Source organism: Sinohyriopsis cumingii, chromosome 15 (assembly GCF_028554795.1).
Source record: "Sinohyriopsis cumingii isolate HCF-2022 chromosome 15, ASM2855479v2, whole genome shotgun sequence".
Classification (NCBI taxonomy): domain Eukaryota; kingdom Metazoa; phylum Mollusca; class Bivalvia; order Unionida; family Unionidae; genus Sinohyriopsis; species Sinohyriopsis cumingii.
Genome location: NC_142975.1, coordinates 75,047,234 through 75,069,572, shown reverse-complemented (window position 1 = coordinate 75,069,572; position 22,339 = coordinate 75,047,234). Strand labels below are relative to the sequence as shown.

Here is a 22,339-nt window from a genome sequence, read left to right as displayed (position 1 = left end):
TGTATTTTGAAATCGTGATGCGTTATGTTTCAGTTACTACTTTGTTGCATTTCACTTTCATGTCATATGCCAATAGTAAAATTATGTATAGTAAGTCTGATTCGGTTTAATGCTATCTCATTCAAACTGATTGATTGTTGCGTTTCTACTTCTTTCTTATTTTCTTTTGAGCTACCATCTTATGCGTTATTATTATGAGCCTTTTACTCACTAGTGAAATTGTGATCTTTTCTTTTTGTTACTTTCATTCCGTTTTCAGTTTATTATGGATTACGATACTTATGGCATTACTCACGTCGCACCGTAATCCACGATTTCCTGTTCTAAGACGAACAAAGGGGAGTAACAGAAACTACTACTACATGACGAATTCATCGCTCTCATTTAGAGAAAGGCATAATCAAATATAGAGGTTGACAGAGGGAACAAAAACGTTTTATGAGAGTAAGTCAGAATTTAACTGTAATTTGCGTGAAATGTTATATCTTATTTTTTAATGATTTTTCGCAGCGAACGGAATAATAATTATACGCATTGAAATAAGAAACGAATTATTAAAATTTATGTAAATCTGATGATCACCTTAAATTCCAACCGATCAAAATAAATACCAGCTTTCTGAAAAAGAACTACTCATGTGTTTGAATTTATGGTATTATTTTAAAAGGTATCAATATTTGAATGAGAACATAATCGCGGTATGTGCTTCTCGTAAAACAAAACTGCCATATTAGGCTCTTTAAATTTGTTATATCAACAAAAATCACCCATCTGTATCAGTATTATATATATGTTAAAATGTTTAAAGACTGCACCAGAGAGATCTCGGACGAGAACTCTGCTATAAATATAGTATATAAATAGACGAAAAATGTGAAAACTTACCTAAAGATAAGAAAAAATTATTCCACCTTCCGCCTTGCAATTTTCAATCTAAGGATTGATTTTTACAAACGATGATGCGCGTCTCTGTTTCTAACAGTACCTTTACTTTCTAAGTCTCTAAGACTAAACAAATATAGTCAAATATAGTCATTTCAACTCACCTCGGTTTGGATATACTCATATACGTTACACAGCCACTTGACTGGCTATCTAAGTCAGTTATACGTAACAGGGCAAACTATCCTACTGAAATAAGAATGGTGTAGTCGTACTGTTAGGTCTCTGAAGTCTGGTATCAGCAGGTATCATTAGATGTCATTGCACATATTATCTTGATCCAAGTAATCGAGAAACCGGTAACACAGTAAACATGGACTTTGATCAGGAAGACGAGCAGTATTGCATGTACATTTGTCCGATTAAAGTCAAATATGCAATGTTAAAATGAAAGGTACACCGCCGAGCAGCTTTTATATAAAGATATGAAGATTGTGTTCGTCGTTTTATCATAAGGACAGTTTTACATCCGGGTATTGTAATATAGCCTTTCATTCAACTGGGGTGCACACTCGGGATTTTATCTTTCATGCAATACTTACATGTATGACATCATACAATTCCGGTCAATAACTCAAGAAATTAAAGGAAAATAAAACGTTATTTTAGTAATACCATTGTCCACAATATCATTATTAAATTGAGATAATACCATGGCTGTATTTTGTGCTTAGGTAATATTTTGCAAATATTACTGAAGAGTTTCTCAAGCAATAATTCAAACACTAACACATTTAAATGTAATGATTTTGATTCCATTATAACATTGTAATACCTACGAAGAACGACCGTTAAATCGTATATAACTTGGCTGTCATCCTAAGATACACAGTGGTGAAACACTGGTGCGAATTCTACAGATGAGTACATTGCCGAGTTCCAAGAATGTGGCAGGGGTCAGTTTTGTAAATTGGTCCTTGATTTACCTATTCAAAAAATATGGACAGCTTGACCAACATTTTATATTTTTACAACTTGTAATATTAGGCATGTAAATACAGCCTTTTAAAACTGTCACTTGCTACCAAAGCGATGTTTGTTCTATTCAAAAGAGACTTATATTCAGGCATTGACAAAATTCAAATAAATGTCTTGGAGAGATCATTTATTTACGGACGGCATTCTTGAACGTTTGATGGTTGGTCTGATTTAAACATATCGATTCCGTCAATACACGTTTCTGATGTACGTCATCTATAGATGCTACTTTGTTGCAATGTGGACATTGTTATGCCACCACCTACTGTCCAGTATCGGTGAACAAGTTTAATTTCTTTTAACAAACTTTCAGAATGTTTCATTAGGCTGTCATACATTATTTAATTATCTTTATACCACGAGGAACAATGTAGTTTTCTATAAATTAAAATAGTCGCCACACAAGCACAAACAAGAAATTACTCTTAATAAAACAAGAATCCCACGCCTAACTGTGATGTCGGTTCAGATATATATTCTTGCCTTTTTCGTAGAAAATCTTCTGAATGGATACATGGAAACATGCTTTTCCTGCAATGTCCTTGGGCTATATTCAAGATATTAGACAGTATGATGATCTCGCACAAAAATATACAACCTCACTGCGTAATGTATATAAAATATAATCAAGTTTAATTATAGAAATCGGATTCAAATGAGACCTTGGTGTAAATAACGTTTTAATACTCATTGCGGTCAAATTTACATAAAGGCGGCGCTGCAAAAATATTGTTTACTTCTGAAGAGTGACAAGTACAAGGTGAAGTTGTTTCCATATGGAACATGCACAATGGAGAGAATGTCGACAAATTGTATGATATAGGCATGTACTTGATTGAAATTTCTTTGTTCTCTGTGTTTGTAGAAAGCATGGCATAAACACAGATGACACAAATGGTTCATCCGATGTACTTGTAAAATTAGAGAGTAAGGTGAAAATGTAAACTATAAAATCCCAAAACAATTCCCGTCAATAACTCAAGAAATTAAAGGAAAATGAAACGTTATTTTAGTAATACCATTGTCTACAATGTCATTATTAAAGTGAGATAATACCCAGTGAGAAAACCATAGCAATGTTGTTCCCTTTGCACATTAAACCATATGCAAAGTAGAAAACTGTAAATGGAAACCAACGCAAAGGAAAAGCACGCTTTTTCTGCTGTTTGTTGATATCGTTCCTAGAGATGAACCGTCCGGTATAACGGTACCAATTGTATAATCCGAGGTGGGCGGAGCTTAAGGTGTAGTGAACATGGCATTCAGAAATAAAGAACAACACTAGCTGTAATTGGTGCATTGTGTAAGAGCTGTACTTTCTGTTAGGCTTAAAAAAAAGTTGAGCCGCTTGTCAACATGAGAGATTATGATAATTCATATCTGGATCATATTTTCTATTTTTTTATGATTTTCTTAAACATGTGGTACACCTGGCTGAAAATTAGTATGTTTAGATTAGATAACTCGTACCCCTGTATAGTGCCAGTAGAGTTATCTCTCTTACATGCAATGGAGTACCTGGTTTTGTCCTTGTCAAATTGACAATCGAACATTGTTCTCTATAACAGTGAGTGACATGCATGCATAGGTAGGTTAGAAAGTATATTCATTTCACAAAACATTAGCATTGAGGTATATGGAAAAACAATGGTACCGTGATACCTAAAGGGAAGAGCAGCCTCACAGTGTATCCATAGAAACACATACATCTGGCGGCATTTATGAACTGTACTAGTTTGATGTAGGGAAACAAATCAATGCAGAACAGTTCTGGTCAAATATTGAAAGTCTTTTAAGAATAAAATGCATGTATTCTTCAGAAAATAGCACAAGTTGGCTTTTGATGGGGGCTTTTGAAAACCATAGCTATAACAGATACAGATTTGTGTTGCCTGATGCCTTTATGTCTGTGTTGTCAGCTCCTAGATTAGAATACATGCAACATAATAAGTTATGTAAACATAATATGGTTGATTTTGGCCAAATATTAACTATTTTACCTGCAAAAGATGTAAAATCATGTATACAAAACAACCATCGTGTTCTTGTAAGGCATGCCATAAACCAGGATAGAGGACACTCTAGGTTTGTTTGTAGATAGGGCAGTTGTATCATATAGAATATTCTGGTATGAGTTATAACAGATAATTTATTAAAGAGATGGTATTCCTCCCCACTTTGATATTAATTTTTCTGCTCTAATTTTCCATTTTTGTACACTTTCTTGCCTTGAAATTGTTCATTTAGTTTATTCAGTTAAATTCTCTTGCATTCCCTTTTGTTGAAGTAGCAGGGAATACCAACAGACAAGAACAGTGTCTTTAAGTCAGCATTTCCCATTGACATGCGTATAAGCCCAATTATAATCTGCTGTGACTTTCAATTAATTTTCTTTATTTTTTCAGCTGTCAATTCTTGTGGAACTTCCATAGTATGTCCAACATTACTGAATGATAGCCATTTGAGTAACACATTGTCCATTCATTCCATTCAAGTCGACACTGTTCTTCAAACTTTGCAAACCATCGCCAGAATTCAAATTGTCATGGGATCATATCTGCATGTTAATGGATGGCTGCACTACACATGGCGGCATTGTACAAAACATGAACTATGTGATATAACACAGCCGCCTCATACATTACATCACTCGTGAGGTCTCCACTACATAAAGAAGTCTGAATATTAGGTTTTCACTTGATCAATAATGTACTTTTGGAGAATTTCACTGCATTGAAGTTAATGCATGTTGTTCATGAACTAAACTATATTACATGCATAATATATTGGAGGGAAAGAATACAACACCTTATGTATATCATTCAGTTATCGCCCTTACACCAGACATAGCATTTCAAGAAATAAAAGCTCATATTTTCAGTGAGTGGTTATGGAAAAAAAGAGAAGATTTGTGAAACATTATATTAGCTCTCAATCATGATGCAAATGTAAGTAGAAGCAATTTATTCATTTCTCAAAGTAAACTTTACAAGTTTAAAAACTGATAAAGTATTTCATTTTTTTTGGTTTAGGTAAATTTCTGCCATTATTGTTAATTTCTTATGTAGAAGAAATATACATTATATGTATCTATATTATTGAAGTTATTTAACCTTTTATATTAGATGGAAATTAACACCACTTCACCTGAAATTTTGGTACCTGTAAAGGATGTTAAAGCACAGTTGCCTTCGCACTGTCCTTGGACATATAGGGCCCTGCCCCTATACATTTGTCCAAGGTAGGTCATCAAACTTTCACTTATCATTATTCTCATTGCTGCCTTTGTCTCCTTTAATTCCTTTATCATAAGCTACATCCAACTTTTAGATACACACTTTCCTTTTGTTTTTAACTCTATTTGACTCGCTATACTTATTGTATATATTTACCATTTTTCTGTATTTTACACACCAAATTTCACCCCCAATTAAACATAACCATTAAAAAGCTGTGATGTAAAATATTTGGTGACTGATGGGCACACTGCATCAATTTTGTTCACAACACAAAGAAGGGAAGCATCCTATTTGTGTTACAAAGCGGATGGGTAGGTAGACCTTAGTGTGAGGACTCAGGGTTAGTGACTTCATGTATCTGCAGAAATTGTAAAGTGTTCAAAGCTTATACTTTATCATTTTATTGGGTCACGTCCACTTGCCTCTGGTGTTAAGTTCTGCATCTACCAAACAAATATAAAATTCTTTATTTTAGGTTAAATTGACTTTGTGAAGTAGAAGTACATACTATATGGTACATTGACCTTTGACCTTATTACATAATATGATACAATGTAATTTATCCCATATCACCCATGTGAAGCTCAATAAGTGCTGATGATTAAAGCACAACTCATAGTTAGAACAATTCATTTTTTTCCCAAAATGTGGTTTGGTAGTAAATCACAAATATGAAAACATCAGCTGAAATAGTTCAAGGACCATTACATGCACATAAAGATAATACACAGCTTGGTACCTCATTATATTATTTTTGACAAGCAAGACTAAGTACACTTGTTACTTGTACAGTCCAGAGGTATATCACAGATTTTGAAACAAATTAAGGTTGTCTCTATAAGTATAACGGTACCAATTGTACAACCCCAGGTAGGCGGAGCTTAAAGTGTAGGGAACATTGTATTCAGAAATAGAGAACAACACCAGCTGTAATACTGCATTATGTGAGAGCTGTACTTTATGTTAGGTTTAAAAAAGTTGAGCCTCTTGCCAACATGTGAGTTAATGTTAGAACTATCTTTCTTAACTGCAATGAAGTACCTGGTTTTGTCCTTGTCAAATTGACAATCTAACATTGTTCTCTATGACAGTGTGTGACATATATACTGAAGTAGGATAGAAAGTATATTTATTTCTCAAAACATTAACATTGAGATATATGTAAAACAATTGGTACCGTGATACCATCAGTCTAGGTTTCTCCCACTAAATACAGAATTTTAATTGTTGTATTTTGAATTGTCACGGACAACCGCAATACTTATATTCCCTGACTGGAATTTATAGATTTTCTCAGTACCATTATTTCTTAATTTCCACGATTATGCACGAGCGGTTCCGAAGGAGAATATAACCCGATTCCTGAAAGCGCGAAAGGACCTAGTTACCTGTGTGACATTAGTCAATGATGTACATTAATTGTGGTCAAAACTAAAATTAAACTTAGACCTCCAACTGATATTTTCGGTGGTGGATTGTTCAATTCTTGCAATCTTTAATTTATATCTCGAAATGAATTTGTTCTGAAGAAGGTTTAATTGTAAAAATTTAATAATTACACCTGGCTACATACTGCGTGTTTAGAGACAGTGGTGAGGAAGAAAATGGTCAGTTTTGAAAGGTAGATCCTTTACCGAACTATACAAATGTTCTAGTTTAACTTTTGACTACACCTAATGGGGTGAGCTTTCGTCATTGAAACTATTTGTGTGCTCATCCGAGCTATTGCAAACGTGTGTTATGTATCAATAATACAACGGTTATGCATAAACATATACAACAAGTAGCACATGCATAGCTTTGCAAAGGACTGATTCCAAAAAGCCGCTCTCCATTACAACCTTCTTTGATCGCTTGAATGATTATTAAGACAAACATTAGGCGGCGAGAGGTAAAGAAGGACACACGCACACAAATACACACACACACACACACACACACACACACACACACACACACACACATATATATATGGAAAAATATGAACAAGTTTTTCGGATGGAAATACTCCACGACCTTGTGAGTGCAGTGTATCCATCCGACAAAACGAGTTCATATTTTCCCACATAATTGCAGTAACCTTTTCATAATATTCTAATTTTTGTTAACTAACTAAGTCTTAATAGTAAAGTACATTCCAAGAAACAATGTATTTGATTAATGTTTTATTCCAAAATAAATGTACAATCATATATTCTTCACTATACAACAACAGTATTCATGCGCTAATAGCTCCGCCCACCGACCTTTTAACTTCATAGCGTACTTTTCGCTCAGTCACTCATTTAAAAAAGAAATCAAATTTTGCTGTATCTAAACTTGAAATATTATGAATGACTGCGCCATGGAACAAAGTTCCCTTTTGGTCAGGAATGGAGGGATTTAGTTTATCTGTCCATCAAGCTAAAGCATGATTATTCCCTTCTGGGTGTTGTCTGCACGACGCATATGTGACTTGAGAGACTGGCGTTGACAACAACATGCATAACTGTTTCTGCTTTGCCATGGATAGTATAGAGTCGTAAGCTGGAAAAATATGAAAGTGTTTAAATTTAAATTTTCAAGAAGATGCTGGATTCAACATGGCATTTTAGTGAGGAATACATTCTTTTCGTTTTGGAGTGCAATACATTCTACTCTGGAATATGATTTCGGTTTGAAATATGTAGTCTGGATTATAGGCCTAAATATTACAATACATTTCCGCGATGTGGATCGGTATTTGGAAACCACGTAATTCTTATTAGCAGAAAGAGCACACAATGTACATTTTGAGAGATTAAAGATGGAAAAAGGCAAGTAGATTTATTCTCATTAGTAGTACCAGTTAAAGATGACATATTTTTATGCCCAGTCACTTGCATAATCTTTGTGGGAGGGACCCCAGCTTTCGACAGGGTTGTCACAGTAGTCTTCCTTACAGAATAGTTGGAAATTCTCCCCTTGACTTCTGCCGTTTCATCAGAGTTACCAGTTGATTAACTCCCACCGGTCGCGGATAATAACTGTTATTTTTAATAAGTTGTACAGTAAAATATATTTTATATTTATTTTTTCCCCAATGCACAAGTTTATAGAAAAAACTGTTTTCTTATATTTTGCAACGTTGATTGATGCATTTCATTGTGAAAATTATTTGGTATGTGCATAGTACACAATTTATTACAGATTTTTCCCATAGTTTTTGTTTACTTTGATATAATTTTATTTTTAACCGTTCTTTATATTGTCTGAATTTTTTTTATACGACTATTTGTTTCTTTATTTATATTTTTATTTGAAATAAGGACATTAATTGAATCTTTAGAAATATAATTGCCATATCGGGGAGGTTTCTGGCAGTTTCTGCATTGGAATTGGTGTCAAATAAAAGTGGATTTCGTCATCCATCATTTCCAATCGTCTTCATTTCAAATATTGCAGGTAAAGATAAACAGTGTCTCGCTCAGGTGCTGTTCCGGTAGGAACAATTGCTGTGTATTGCTGATCTGTAGTCATCTTTCCCAGTGCTGTCAAAGGTTTTGCTATCCATCTCAGTACATTGTAGATATTGGGTAGCGGTGGTATCTGTGAAAACTTATACATCTGCAAATTTTAATTTTCTGTGCTGGTCTCGCCCTCTAAAACCAAACATTTTTCCAAAATGTAGAACAGGGAAAATTGCAAAGCAGCGGGCTGTGATAGCTCATTTGACCGGCTGAAAATAAAACTTCGGTGTCGTTGTGCTTTGCGAATCTTTATAAAGATGTCGGCTAAATACGTATTTAAATGATTCTGAATGATATGTTCAATGCAACGCGTCTCACGTTTGTTATCATATAGCTATCACTGCACATTTCTTATATCACGTTCAGTTACCTGCTTCGTTTAAAATTTATTTTGTGATTCTATGAATTTATCCACATTGTCATCTTTGGCACTTGTACTTTCAAATGGCTCAAACAGATGGTTTACTTCATCTACAGACAAATAAAATAGATCAAGTGCTGGCGTCTGCATCCATTGTTCGTTTTCTATATAAAGTAGCTCCTTTATGCATGTGAATGCAATTTGAAGTGCACGTGAGTGCTATATCGTAAAATACTGCATGACTCTGACAATGTAAAGTTAACAAAGTCATATATGAGCATATAATATTTGGAAGTCTGTTCTTTCTAAGTCAGAACATTGCTTTATTGTCACCTTCCATAATGACTCCACAGTATGTAGTCAGTGAAATAGCTATAGTCGGCTTGGAAGCATGCCTAGCGAACTAAAGCAGTATACCTGTGTGTTTAATGTACGTAGAATATGAATATCATGCGGTGATGAAAGCTATTTTGGAGTTAATAAAGCTATTAAGTATACATTATTTTTCACAATTATCTTCCAGGGAAATGGCATTCGTTTGTACTGTACACATCAGTTGCTATCAAAGTAGCCTCCCGACGTGAACAGAAAATGCATACATTTATGTATGGGGTGCATGTATTTTTTATTCCATGAAAGTCCATTGACTTATCACATCATGTCAATGATATATATATATGATTTGCATCTTTCCAAGGATACGGACATTTGAACCTCACCTGTTTATTTAATTTTGATTGATTTTAATATTAGCCATGAATATGCCGCGCATAAAAACGCTATCCCATTATGACGCGTTTTGCTACCTTAACTCCAAATTTTAATTTCACATCGTACCTGCGATATAATGAGTACGGTCAAATTTTAAACAAATGAAAATGTCACATTTAAACCCAGGACGAAAATTAATAGCATAATTAACGTGTTGCAAATTAGCCATGATCGGAATTAGCTTGTTACCATACGAATCTAACCCATTTGGCGATTTAATGTAGCTTGGAAATTATTAATAGATTAAAATATTTCATATTTTTTCCAGCTTTTCGAACAGAATGTTTTGAACAAATCAAAGACATACTTATTCGTTGCATTTGAAAATCAACATTTCTACAAATGTGTCTTCTTTATATTAAACAAACTTGACTTGAAATGCAGTTACCAATGTTTCTAATTTTAAAATTGATGCTACATTTCTCATGGGTTGATCACATGCAATAATACTAAAGATGAGAAATTGTAACTTTCAAAAACATATATTTTTGCAAACAAAGTCTTTTTATTGATGCATACTTTAACAGTAGAAACGCAATTAAAAGAGTACGTGAACTAAAAAGATCATTATATGAAGGGTCAGTGACATAAATGTTTACACTTAATAAAATGCCAAGATGATAATGCTATAACTGTTCAACTAACATAACAAGACGACTTTGATTTGTTCGCTCCGTATTAATGATTAACGTAGATGAAAAAATGGATGAGGATGAAGGAACTGCAATAAATGTGATTGACACTTTAGAACTGAATAAATACATTTCAAATCAAGAAAACTCACAGCGGTCGTCCTTTAAAAAATGAAATTCTAGGTTTGCCATGCATTAATGTGCTCCTTAATAGGATATTTCAAACGGGGAAGTTTCCAAAGGAGTGGTCAAAAAGTAAAAAATTTCCTATATTTATGAATGGAAGCCTGAACGACCAGAAAAATTACAGGGGTTTTATTTAACAACTGCACTCTGCAAAACATTTATATATATATATATATATATATATATATATATATATATATATATATATATATATATATATATATATATATATATATATATATATATATATATTGTGAACAAATGGTTTCATAGAAGGGCAGAAAGCAATGATCTAATATATAAATATAATGCTGGATTTATAAAACACCACAGTGCTTGCAAAATATATATTCCTTTTGCATGGATTTGCTCAGAAGTATTTAAGCTAATGATTTTACTGTTTATTTATGGGTTTTTCATAGCTTTCGATCGTGTAAAATATAATAAACTATTTATTCTCTTGTACAGAAATGTATTGATTGAAATATTCTACATGTTTAAAATCATCATTCTTCTTGTTTGAAACACTGTGTACGATCAGGAAATTGATTTACTAGATAGTTTAAATGAAATGTGTGAGAACAATACAATTATGTGACTTAAATCCAATATTCTTGTTTGCCTTTCTATTGATGATTTAATTGGAAAGATACGAATTACGTATGATAGGTTTGTGTACCTTGCATAGATTATACTAGAGACGGTGTGTCTACTCGGGCTGAGAATGTACGCCTATTACAACAACACATTTATGGCATAGTTGCATCTTGTATTGAAACAAGAATTCAAATTATTCTAACAAGAAGAAAGGTAATTCTATTTTGTAATGGTGGTTTGTTGAGAAATTGTGGAGGTTGATGTTATAGTGGCAAACCTATTGAAATGATGATGATTCGAGATAAACAACCAGTACAAGTTTCGAGTTTGAGTTGGAATAAGGTAAGGTATCTGCACAACAAGCGTTGAAAGCAGTCTCTAGAATCCTTCGATATCAACAACTATCTGAAATATTACGTGATATTTAAATGGTTTGGACACAAAGTTAAAACCAATCTTATGTTGCGGTTTAGAAATGTGTGTGTTTTGATTTTGTAACATAGCTTTAACACTTTTCAAGTCATAATGCTACGATGTCTGCTCTGTATAGCACTGAAACATTATGCCGCAGAAATGTCCAATGACATTATCTGGACACCAGGCCAACCAGTCCTAACAGTAACCTCCTAATTCTGATCGCCAAGCCGCTAGTACCTTTTGTACAAGTCTGTGGTTTGATTCGGCCGGGGATCGAACGTGCGACTTTCCGCAACCGATCGGACGATATGACCACTTAGGCCACCAGAGCTGTGCCGGATCAGAAAAATGAGGATATGATTTTTGACCAAAAAGAGAAGCGTTTCAGCAAAGATTATGTACAAGATATCTTCAAGTACCAAATGCAGTAAATAATTACGTAATTCTCAGTTAAAATTGACGATGCCCTATTTTGTACACCTTATTTGTTTCGTCGGCAAAAATACTGGACTAAAGTTAGTCATATGCCGACAAGCAGATATGCTTTCCAATTAATATTATTCTAAAGAAACTTGATGATGCCGGCAAAAGTACATGGCCCAGTAACGTGAAAGATATGTTTTTACTGGTTATGGCTATGCGTGGATAGATCAGGAAATGGTTAACTGAAACACGTTTCTAGCTATGTTCTGACAACATCCTCATTACAGTCTGGTCAGGATAATATGACTGGCGGGGGACATCGTGCTACATGTCTGCGGCATGGTTCCCTAGCGCAAGACATCACTATAAACTGCCACACTGCAGATATCGTAGGAATAAGACTGAAAATTTGCTCAGGCTACGTTAAAAGTTCAGATGACAAACACACATCTTAGTACACGTATGAGTACCACGTAACCAAACAATTTACCGTATAATCTCGACAGGCTTTGTAACTTTCTACCTTTGATTATATAAATCCCAAGGCAAGTGCACACATACCTTTACACCGAATCATATTCTTGTATGTTACTTGGCTTAAGTTTAATTTCAAGGTTTTCATGCATCTCAATTTTTTTTATCTCCCTCACTCCAGGTTTCTGAGTACAGAAAGCAGAAAGGATCGCAATGAAATTGTGCATTCATTTAGAAAACGTGATTATTAATATTTCTGTCTTTATTTTTATTCGTTACTAGTGATTAATAAGTGTACAGAGGCAAAGGCGCCGTTGCAAGAATATTTCTATACGCATATCATTGCTTCATGGGGGATCACAAATTGATAACCAACAGTGTTGGTGTATCAAATTGCTTTATACCAAGACTATAAAAGCCATCTTATTATATATATATATAACTGACAAAATACAATATAAATAAATAGTACCTGTTGTCAAAACTGACTTCAAATATTCATGTTATGTCATGGATTACAAAATATAAATTATACACTTTTGCAGGATTAGACTGATTATAAAAACTATGGACCATTATGTAAAAGAAGATTGCGATATATGTAATCATACACAAAGTTGATGATATGTGTACTTTGGGGAGATTGAAAAGTATGAAAATTGCAAATCATAAAGAATTACTAACTGTACACGACCTCTCTTAATTTGTTTGCCTTTCCAACGGGATAATGCCGGAGGCTAATATAAACGTCTTCCTAGCATCATACAGGTAGAAGCTGAAAGTCCTAATAACAATAATGCGAGTGTTTATTGTATTCTGTATAAATTGATGACTTGTGCTAGTCACTGATTACGAGATTTACAACTATAACAATTGTACGAGATAGGTCATGGGGAGAGTATAAAATCAAATTCATTTATGTTTTATTTCTACGTTTTGAACTTTTGACATTACCAATATTCAATTGTTTACATGTAATAGATTGTATTGAAACGGTTTCAGATCACATATCGTAACAAGTTCATGATCTCTCCTCCAAGAAGTACAAACTAATAGGACCAATACAACACTGTTGTGTTCATATTAAACATCAGATCAGTACCATTTTTGTTTAGAACAGACTAGACATCATTCGTTTTTGCCGTGAAGACCCGATGTTTATATAACTTTCTATTATCTGGTAGAAAAACGATTTTCAAGATGCCTACCATGGTGGCCATACTTAACATCACACCAGCACCATTTTAATTTAGGACCAAGACATTACAAGGAGTCATTTGGTGAGAACCTCATATTGGTGTGACTATCCACTCAGAAGTAGCGAGAACAATATTATCAAGATGTATGCTGTGTTGGCCATGTTGAATGTTTAAGTGGCATCATTTTCATTTAGAAACCAATAAGACTACGTGTGGTAAACTTTCATGGCAATCCTCAAGGTAGAGTCGTACCAGCAGACAATGCTTCTTTACAATGTGTTATCTTCACATTTGTGTATGATTAATCCAATGAGCATAGTTCACTTAAAGCGATCGTGCATCATTGAATTTTATTGTAAACTACCACAGCGGAAACAAGGCATTACTTGAGAATATGACACAAGGCACGGATTTCCCTCTTTATTATTCTAAATTATGCACTAATCATTTTTGGACTAAGGATGGGAGCGGAGTTCCGTACAGTTGTAAATTTCCATTCACTTTCTCGGCTGTCCTTGATTAAAGACATACTCTATTTCAGTTTAAAATACATTTTTAGACCAATGGTAGCAGAGGAACCCCATGATGCTGTACACTTCAGGTTCCTTATCACTGTTCTCAAAAGATCCATTGTTACATCGGTATTTTGCAATAAAAGCAAAATTGGTGGTGGTTGGTCCTTGTACGTATTATACAGGTGGTACAATGCAAGGATTCTTTCTCTCAATACAAATGTGGGAAGTAGCCAAGACTCTAGATACGGCTGACATATAAAAATGCAACTTTAAAAACATGTAACAATGCTTATGATGTATACTTAATTCGTAATTGTTGGCCTTTACAATTATTTCTTACGTATCTCTAAATTCGGATAGTGACCTTAGTCAGTAATTGAGTTTAATACCCACCTGACAAAACTCTTGTTTTTGTGTAAACAATATAATACATAACTAATATTCATCTATGATTTTAGATTATATATTAAGATCAATATTACTTGAGATAAACGTTTACTTTACTTGAGTTTGAATTTAGGACACTGTTGTTCCTCTTGGGAATTCCAAGTGTGCTTGCTACATTACATGTTCTGAACTGAAGTTTTAGTAAGAGACCCGACTTTGTTTAAAACTTATAATATTCTCAGAATAACTTTCATCCTGGTTCTATTATTAAATTTTGGGTTTTTACAATAGGAAAAGTAACAGAAGTTCTTTATTGCATGTCTTAGCATCATATTTGCAGGACTCAATTTATGTAGCATTTCAGTTAATATTTCAGAGGATTTATTTCCTTAAATTATTAACTGGAATTTCAAGGTACTCATTCTTACATCTTAGGCTAAATCACTATTTTGGAAATGTACTGAATTGATTTAAGACGTCTTGGATTATATCACCCAGATACACGAAGACTGTTGGCATATTATCACATTTGAGGTTATTGACATATCAAGTTCAGTATTGTTTGCATCACTACTGGACAACCGCAACTTGCAGAAAGAGGAGAGAGAGAGAGAGAGAGAGAGAGAGAGAGAGAGAGAGAGAGAGAGAGAGAGAGAGAAGATATGCAGATGGTGTGTGTGTGTGTGTGTGTGTGTGTGTGTGCGATTTAGATATTTATCATATCTTTAACACTTTTGCAGTCATATCACTACAATATCTGCAGCGTGGCAGTATATAGTGAAGTCTAATATTGGGGTATCATGCTGCTGTCCTACCAAGACACATTATCCTAACACCAGGATAACAAATATCAACATTAAACCCTTAATGCTGAGCACCTAGATCGGAAGCTGTACCATTTTTATATCTTTGATATGACTCGGCCAGAGTTCGAATCAGCAACCTCATCCATCCAGGACTGATGCTCTATCCACTAGGCCAATGGCTTGGTCTATAGGCAAATGGAAATGAAAAAGAAGATATGAAAATAGAGAGAGAAACCAAAAAAGGGAAAATGCAATTTAGGTTAAAAAATTACAACTAAAAAGTGAAAAGCGACCGGGTGATGGGGTCAGTTGCAATTTGCTCTCTTCTGGCCTGTGAATGTGCATTTGCTGCTGTGGCTGCCTCCGCAGGTATCGCAACGGTGTTTGTTCTTACACTTGTTCGCGTAAGGTCCCCATGCCTTTCGATTACTGCAAAAGCGAGGCTTATTTATATGCTCACGGAGTGGATAAGAATAGCCATCGAAGCAGACAAGCAATGGTGGGTTGCATTGAATTCCAGTAGTATTTTGGTGGTCATTTGTCGGCGACTGATCTTGAACCTGGAAGCCCTGGAGATGTCAGCTCCTTGGGTTATTAGCTCTCGGGCGAGGTCATTATTGCTTCGTTCTTCGCATGCAATTGTATGACCTTTTTGTAGGCTACATATGGTGTTGATACATTCGTCTGGGTCGGTTTGGCATTTGTTCTTTGGATTGCATCAGTCATTTGTTCCTTTCCCTTGTTCTTGTTCGAGTCCGGCTGAGTCTTGCTCGAGATGCTTATTGTGAGCACATTGTGTATGGTTACTTGAACTTGGATTGGTCCAATTTGTTGGAATTCTGTATATTTTGCCACCTGTCTGAGGGTGCTGCACCTAACTATTATGTAACTGGCTCTTGGTTTGATAATTTCAAAGGCGCCTGAGAGAGTTTTAGTCAAGATCGATGCCAGGCTTCTGTTGCTGATTTTGATACTTTTTGAGCTGCCGCTGTTGTTGGTGTTGTTGATGATTATTGATGGTTGATTGGGCGGTTAGTGCAGCTTGATGAACCAGACATTTGACTTGTGGATCTGACACTTCTTACGAGTGACAAGATCCAATACGTCTGCTCTGCTCGGCGTCCAGTCTGTTAATGTGGCGCGAACGACGAACACTCTGACGTTATATTTGTAAAGCACGGACGTGAAGGAAAACATCCCGTACATTCACTTCACATATTATTTACTATACACACACGGGAAGGAGAAAAAAAATATACTATCCACACACGGGGAAAAAAATATACAATCCACACAAGAGAAGAAAGGAGAAAAAACAAACCCATAATATATCTACTATGCATACAAACGTAAAGGAACGCTTACAAGGCCCAAAAATCTACTATCCACAAAAACGTATGCGCACTTATGCAAACACACACTCTACTATCCACACAAACGTGTGTGCACTTATGCAAATACACACTCTACTATCCACACAAACGTATATGATATCATACACACACACAAACACACACAAACACACACACACACACACACACACACACACACACACACACACACACACACACACACACAATCACATCAGTACAGGAATGAGTGTTTACAATCACACTACTCCACATTCACACAAATTGGCAACTTGAATAGTGGCTCTTTTGGAGAGCTTTGGTCAGCCCAGAAAAGAGCTCTTTTGAGAACTCCAGATTCAGCTCTTAATGTCGGCACCTCCGAGGTCTGTCCCCACACACGCATCGTCTGTTCCAGTCCTGCTTCCAATTGATGCGTGTGGTTGGGAGCGCTGAAGGGAGTTAACTGTTTTCACTCTCCCAGTCTTCACTTTGAGGGATAGCGAAGACTTCCCGACTTCTCCTTTTCTGAACACTCCTGTGTCCGCTGAGCCTTCCGCTCTTGCCTCTGCAATTCTTGGTCCCAGACCTAAAATTTGTGGGACGTGAGACCTCTGTACTGGTTGTGTCTGTGGTGTTGGAATTGGTTGTGGAGGTGTTCTCACCATGGGATTAACCTCACAGCTCTGTCTTAGCATCAAGTGAGGCAGGATAATTTCTGTATTTTCCTTCTCCTCATCTTTATTTTGCTTCTCCTCCACTTCCAAAGCCTGGCACTGTCCTGGACTGCCTCCATGGCCAGCTAATCTAGGAGGCGCCTGGCATATTCCAGATTCACTTGGAGTTCCATCAGTTTTGTAAGTCTGCTGCCCATTCTTCACAGTTGATGAATCAACTATAGGTAGCCAGACTGACGAGCACTCCCTTTATATTTGTCAAGCAGAAACGTGAAGGAAAACACCCCCTTACACCAAAACATACAAGGTCCATATCATTACAATCACTAACTACAATTCAAATTACACATACGTTTTGACAAGCTAAGAAAACGAAGTGCATATAGACCCACATCTAACAAAGTCAAACAGACGAAGTGCTTATAGACACACTTCTAATAAAGTCAAACAAACGAAGTGCTTATAGACACACTTCTATTTTTTAACTTACTGGCATATCATTGGCAATTGAATTAGTATCACTTTTCTAGAGTATTTGGTAGCCTTGAAAAGGGCTGTTATTTTGTGTACAGGGAGTGATGGCAATCTTTTATCGTCTAAGATTGCGTCCCTGTCTGGCAGCAGCTTTCCCCCATGATAGGGTCTGCTTCTTCCGAAAGAGAAGGAGAATTCTTTTTTGTCTACACGGCAGTCGACTAAACCATTGATTTACACTACGTTTCCTAGCTAAAGACAAAAGATAACCATAATGACCACAAAACCAGCGATCTACTTTGTCATCATTTCTAGATGAGTGACGACGAAAATAAGTCACTAAATGTTCTAAAGAATATCCAAGACTGCGTTTATGAAGAAAATGCACACAATATTGTCCACGCACCATGGAATATGTGCTTTGTAATTTCACATTATTGAATCGTGTTGTCTGGGCTTTTCTTCTCATAAAGTTGATGATGTCGTCAGCCAATGATGGCAATCCATACGAATCAAAATACTCCAAACAACCTTCTTTAGGAAACTAGATGACTACCCAGTGTGTTCCTGGGAGATGACTGTCATCCGTGTTGATGACATAGGCTTGATGGTCTTGAGGTTTGCGATGAGGCAGTTCATCTTTACCACACACGACAGGATTCCAAGAAGAAGTGTACGAACTGTGGATCAAAATGTAATAAAGTTCGCAGGTATCCATATTTGTCTTGTTTTGTTGTTTTTTCTTTTTTTTTTCTTTTCGCAGGTAATGATACGTCATCAATTCAATTCTGACTTTTTTCTTGAAAATATCTGACACGTAACCGTTTCTTCGCTTCGTCTCCGCACCCTGAGCCAAGTGATTTTCGGTGTGATGGATCTCTAGAGTCATCAGTGGACGGGAGGAATGATCACGCAAGTCTTTATGCCACTGATGCAACACGTCTTCTTCCGAGATGAGACTCCAAGCTTCGCCCAGATACTCGTCCAAGTTTTCTTCTGGGCTCAGAGTCAGACATTTATCGTGTTGAATTTGACTCTGATGATCGTTTTGACATCCATAACAATCTTTCTTGATCAATTCCGTACTTTTTTCTGCCAGGTGTTTGGCAAAACAGGAGAATAAATGTTCTTGTTCTGGCCATCTGGACTTCATCACTATGTCCTCTTCCTCTTTGTCTTGGGGTTCTACTTCCACGGTCTCCTCCCATGCCATTTTCATAGATTCTCCACTATTCAATGAGGGATTACAGTCTTCTATAGTCTGTAATGACTTCTCTCAGACTGTTGATTTCTATAGTATTATCCAATTCGGCATAGAGGACGACGTGCACGTCTCAGGTAGAGCTTTAGCAAGCTGAAGTTCCACACGAATCTGACCGGGTTTTATAGGGAGGAAATGTCCCTCGTCGCTGCCTTAGTCTGGAGTGAAATCAAAAGTCCACAAAGCGTAGCCTGTTGCATAACCTTCGTATGTAATGCCATGACTGGTGCTGGTTCCTAACTGTCCGGTGGCTTAGTACAGGGATAAGTAGGACCTCAATTAATTCATATTGACACTAAAGACAGGTTCGTAGGGTCTGGTACACAAGATCGTGCCATCTGACTTCGATCTTCGACAAGTTGTAGTGCTGAAACTCAAAATGATTTTGATTGTGGACTCCGTTGAATGCTGCATTGCTCACTATACCAACGATTAATAGCTTGGATAACTGTCCTTGGAACAGATGATATTCGATCTTGGCCGCACCGATGACACAAAACACCGCAAATATTTGGCAAAGAAATACGACTTGCGTTTTAGGCACATGTTCTCGACACCACACCTATAAGGGTTGCTTTTGTAGATCTTGCAGAGAAGAACTGGGTGATCGAGTGTTCACTGTGGTAGCCGAGGCTGTTTTGAAGGGCATGATGGTGACTTCTTTTTTATAGTGGATGACTTGTGAAGCGTCGATCCAAGAACCAAAACTGGGAGGATGTCGTTTCCAATGTACTTTGACTTCTTTGACACGTCGTTTTCCCACTTTATGGGTTCTTCGTTCGAGAATGCTTTCGATGTCGTACACTTTGTCTTTTGTTATTTTTTCACACATAGGAACTCTGGCAAGTAAAACGTTCCTTTTAACACATCCCCGTTAATGTCTTCCATTTTATAGACGGCAGGATGACGGCCACGCACTCGTCCAGTGACACGAAACAATTCAGTGGTGCAGTTAGGTAAGTAACCTTTGTCGAAAGTGCGCATGGTCTTGTCAATGCGCACCCAATCTCTTGCTGTTAACACTCAACCTTTCTTGGGGACAGCCACCTTCTGAGAGGTACCAAACAGGCGCTCAAACCAGTCATTTCTTTTACTCGGGAGTCACTTCTTGGTGGGCACGTCCGATGGTCCAATGGTAAGATTGGCTGTACGCTTGAACCATGTGCGATAAGACGTCGATGCACTTGAGAGTGTTTTGATTCGTAAAATATTTCCCCATTCGTTCTTTCAAAGTTTGTTCAAAAATTTCCGCGATATTGTCTTTGGTTTGGGGATTCTTGTTGGTGAAAAATTGAATATTACGTTACTTTAATTCCTTTTGGAAAGCTTGGTTCAGAAATTCGGTGCCTTTGTTAGCTTGCCATCGAAGAGGGTGACGACCACTTTGTTTTCAACACCAGTTGGAGGGCTCGTACGAACTCACCCCTCGATTTGGAAGTCAATGGCACGACCCAGGCAAATTTCGAAAAGACGTCGATGACACAAAACAAATATTTGTAGCCACGATTGTAGGTGGCCAAATGAGAAACATCGGCTAAATCTGCTTGCCATTGATGATCGATGCCCTCCACTCGAGTGCAAATTCTGAAATATTTTCGTCTAATGGGTTTGCAAAGTGTACGTGGCTTCTTCTTGTAACCATCGTTGCACTTTAGGTAAACGGAGACTTTTCAGACAGGTTTTGGCAGCACGATACAATTTCTGAACTCCGTAACCTGCAGGATTGGATGGATCATAGTAAATGCTGGCTGAAACTTTCTCCATTTTTTAATAAGAAACCCACTCTTCGCTGATACTACTTTAGAGGGGGCGAAATGGTGGTTTGGAAACGGCTTTACGTGTCCGATGTGCCACGGGAGTAGAAGATGAAGATAGTGGTGGCGGTGGAGGTAATACTGGGATGGCATTGGTCTTCTTTTCTTTTTTCACTTTTGGTGTCCCTTCTTTCTTATTCACTTATGTCGAAGGAGGAGTGGATATCATCTTTTTAACCCAAGCTTTCAGTTCTTCTCATTGGGGAGTGGGGGAAGGGGTCAACAATGGTGCTGAAATCTTACAAGGAATGGGAACTTCTGACGGTATTTGAAAGACGTCTACCTCTTATTCCTCAGGCATTCCTTTCTCTGCGTCTGTCTTGACCGCTGGGGGTGATGTGGTGGTGATTGTGATACACTTTACATCAAGGCCTTAAAATCTTTCAGAGTGGGTAGAGCTGTTTCGTCTAAAGCTTTGTGGTGAAAGAGTTGTAGTCGTTGCAAGAGTTGACCGCATGTTTGCGATTTTTCTGTTTTGGACAAATCGTTGTGATCCATCAACGACTGCAATTCATGTTGTAACTGGGACATCTCGGTGAAATTCTGATTCGGAAGCAAATGCGGAGTCCGTTGTTCTTGCCAACGATGGTATTCGATCAATCGTTTGTAAGACACTAAAGTCAGTTTTCGTCCTTCCATAGAATTTCGATGGTCTTTGGACTCCACAGGTCCCTTTTATCTTCTTGGTCCCTTTTTATCTTGCTCCCATGGTTCCTCCCAGCATTGTTCCTAATACTCCTTTTAGCAAGGGTCCTAACAACAGGGGCAAAATTCCTCCGTGTTGTACCAGTATCTTCTTTTGACGAATGGGGATTTTCTTTTGAGCCATTTGACGAAGAACTTGACGGCGTTTGGCTAAGCATTTTTTCTGGTGTTTAGACAAAAGTATCGTGCTTTTCAAGAAATTCAAACAACATTCGCACAAGGTATCGATGAAGTCTTTGGAGGCTGTTTAAATGAGTTTTTTCGCATGGGTGGCGAAGCAATGGACAGGACGGACATGTCACCACGTTAGACTAAACGGAGGAGACATTTCTTTCCTTTGGGTTAGAAGAGCGGTGACTTCTCGGGGGTGACATCTTTGGGTGTTCAGGTGCACAAAAACAGTGATTCCCATTCTTTGCCTCAGGTCTTGTTTAATTCTGGAACGCGTCCCCACTGATTATCGTTACGTCGTATCAACTTGATGACAGGCATCATGCGTCCTGGAGGGGTTTGCACTGGACTTAATCGGGACAGTTCTTGCTTGGACAAATCCAGTAAACTCTGCAATATGCCCCATCTGTCTTGGACTTTAATTTTGGGGGCATGTACTTTGTGATCAGCTGCCACTGCAGCTAAAGAGGAGG

At 36.8% G+C, this 22,339-nt stretch overlaps 1 protein-coding gene across 1 annotated transcript in view; it reads right to left on the bottom strand.

Moving 5' to 3' along the window:
• LOC149782087 (tyrosine-protein phosphatase non-receptor type 11-like) overlaps window positions 1-1,198 on the bottom strand; it is a 53,256-nt gene extending 52,058 nt beyond the window's left edge. The window contains exon 1 of the mRNA XM_089935061.1: window positions 1,047-1,198. The gene's annotated coding sequence lies outside the window, so the exon portion shown is untranslated. The remainder of the gene's footprint in view (window positions 1-1,046) is intronic.
• Between the last annotated feature and the right edge of the window lie 21,141 nt (window positions 1,199-22,339).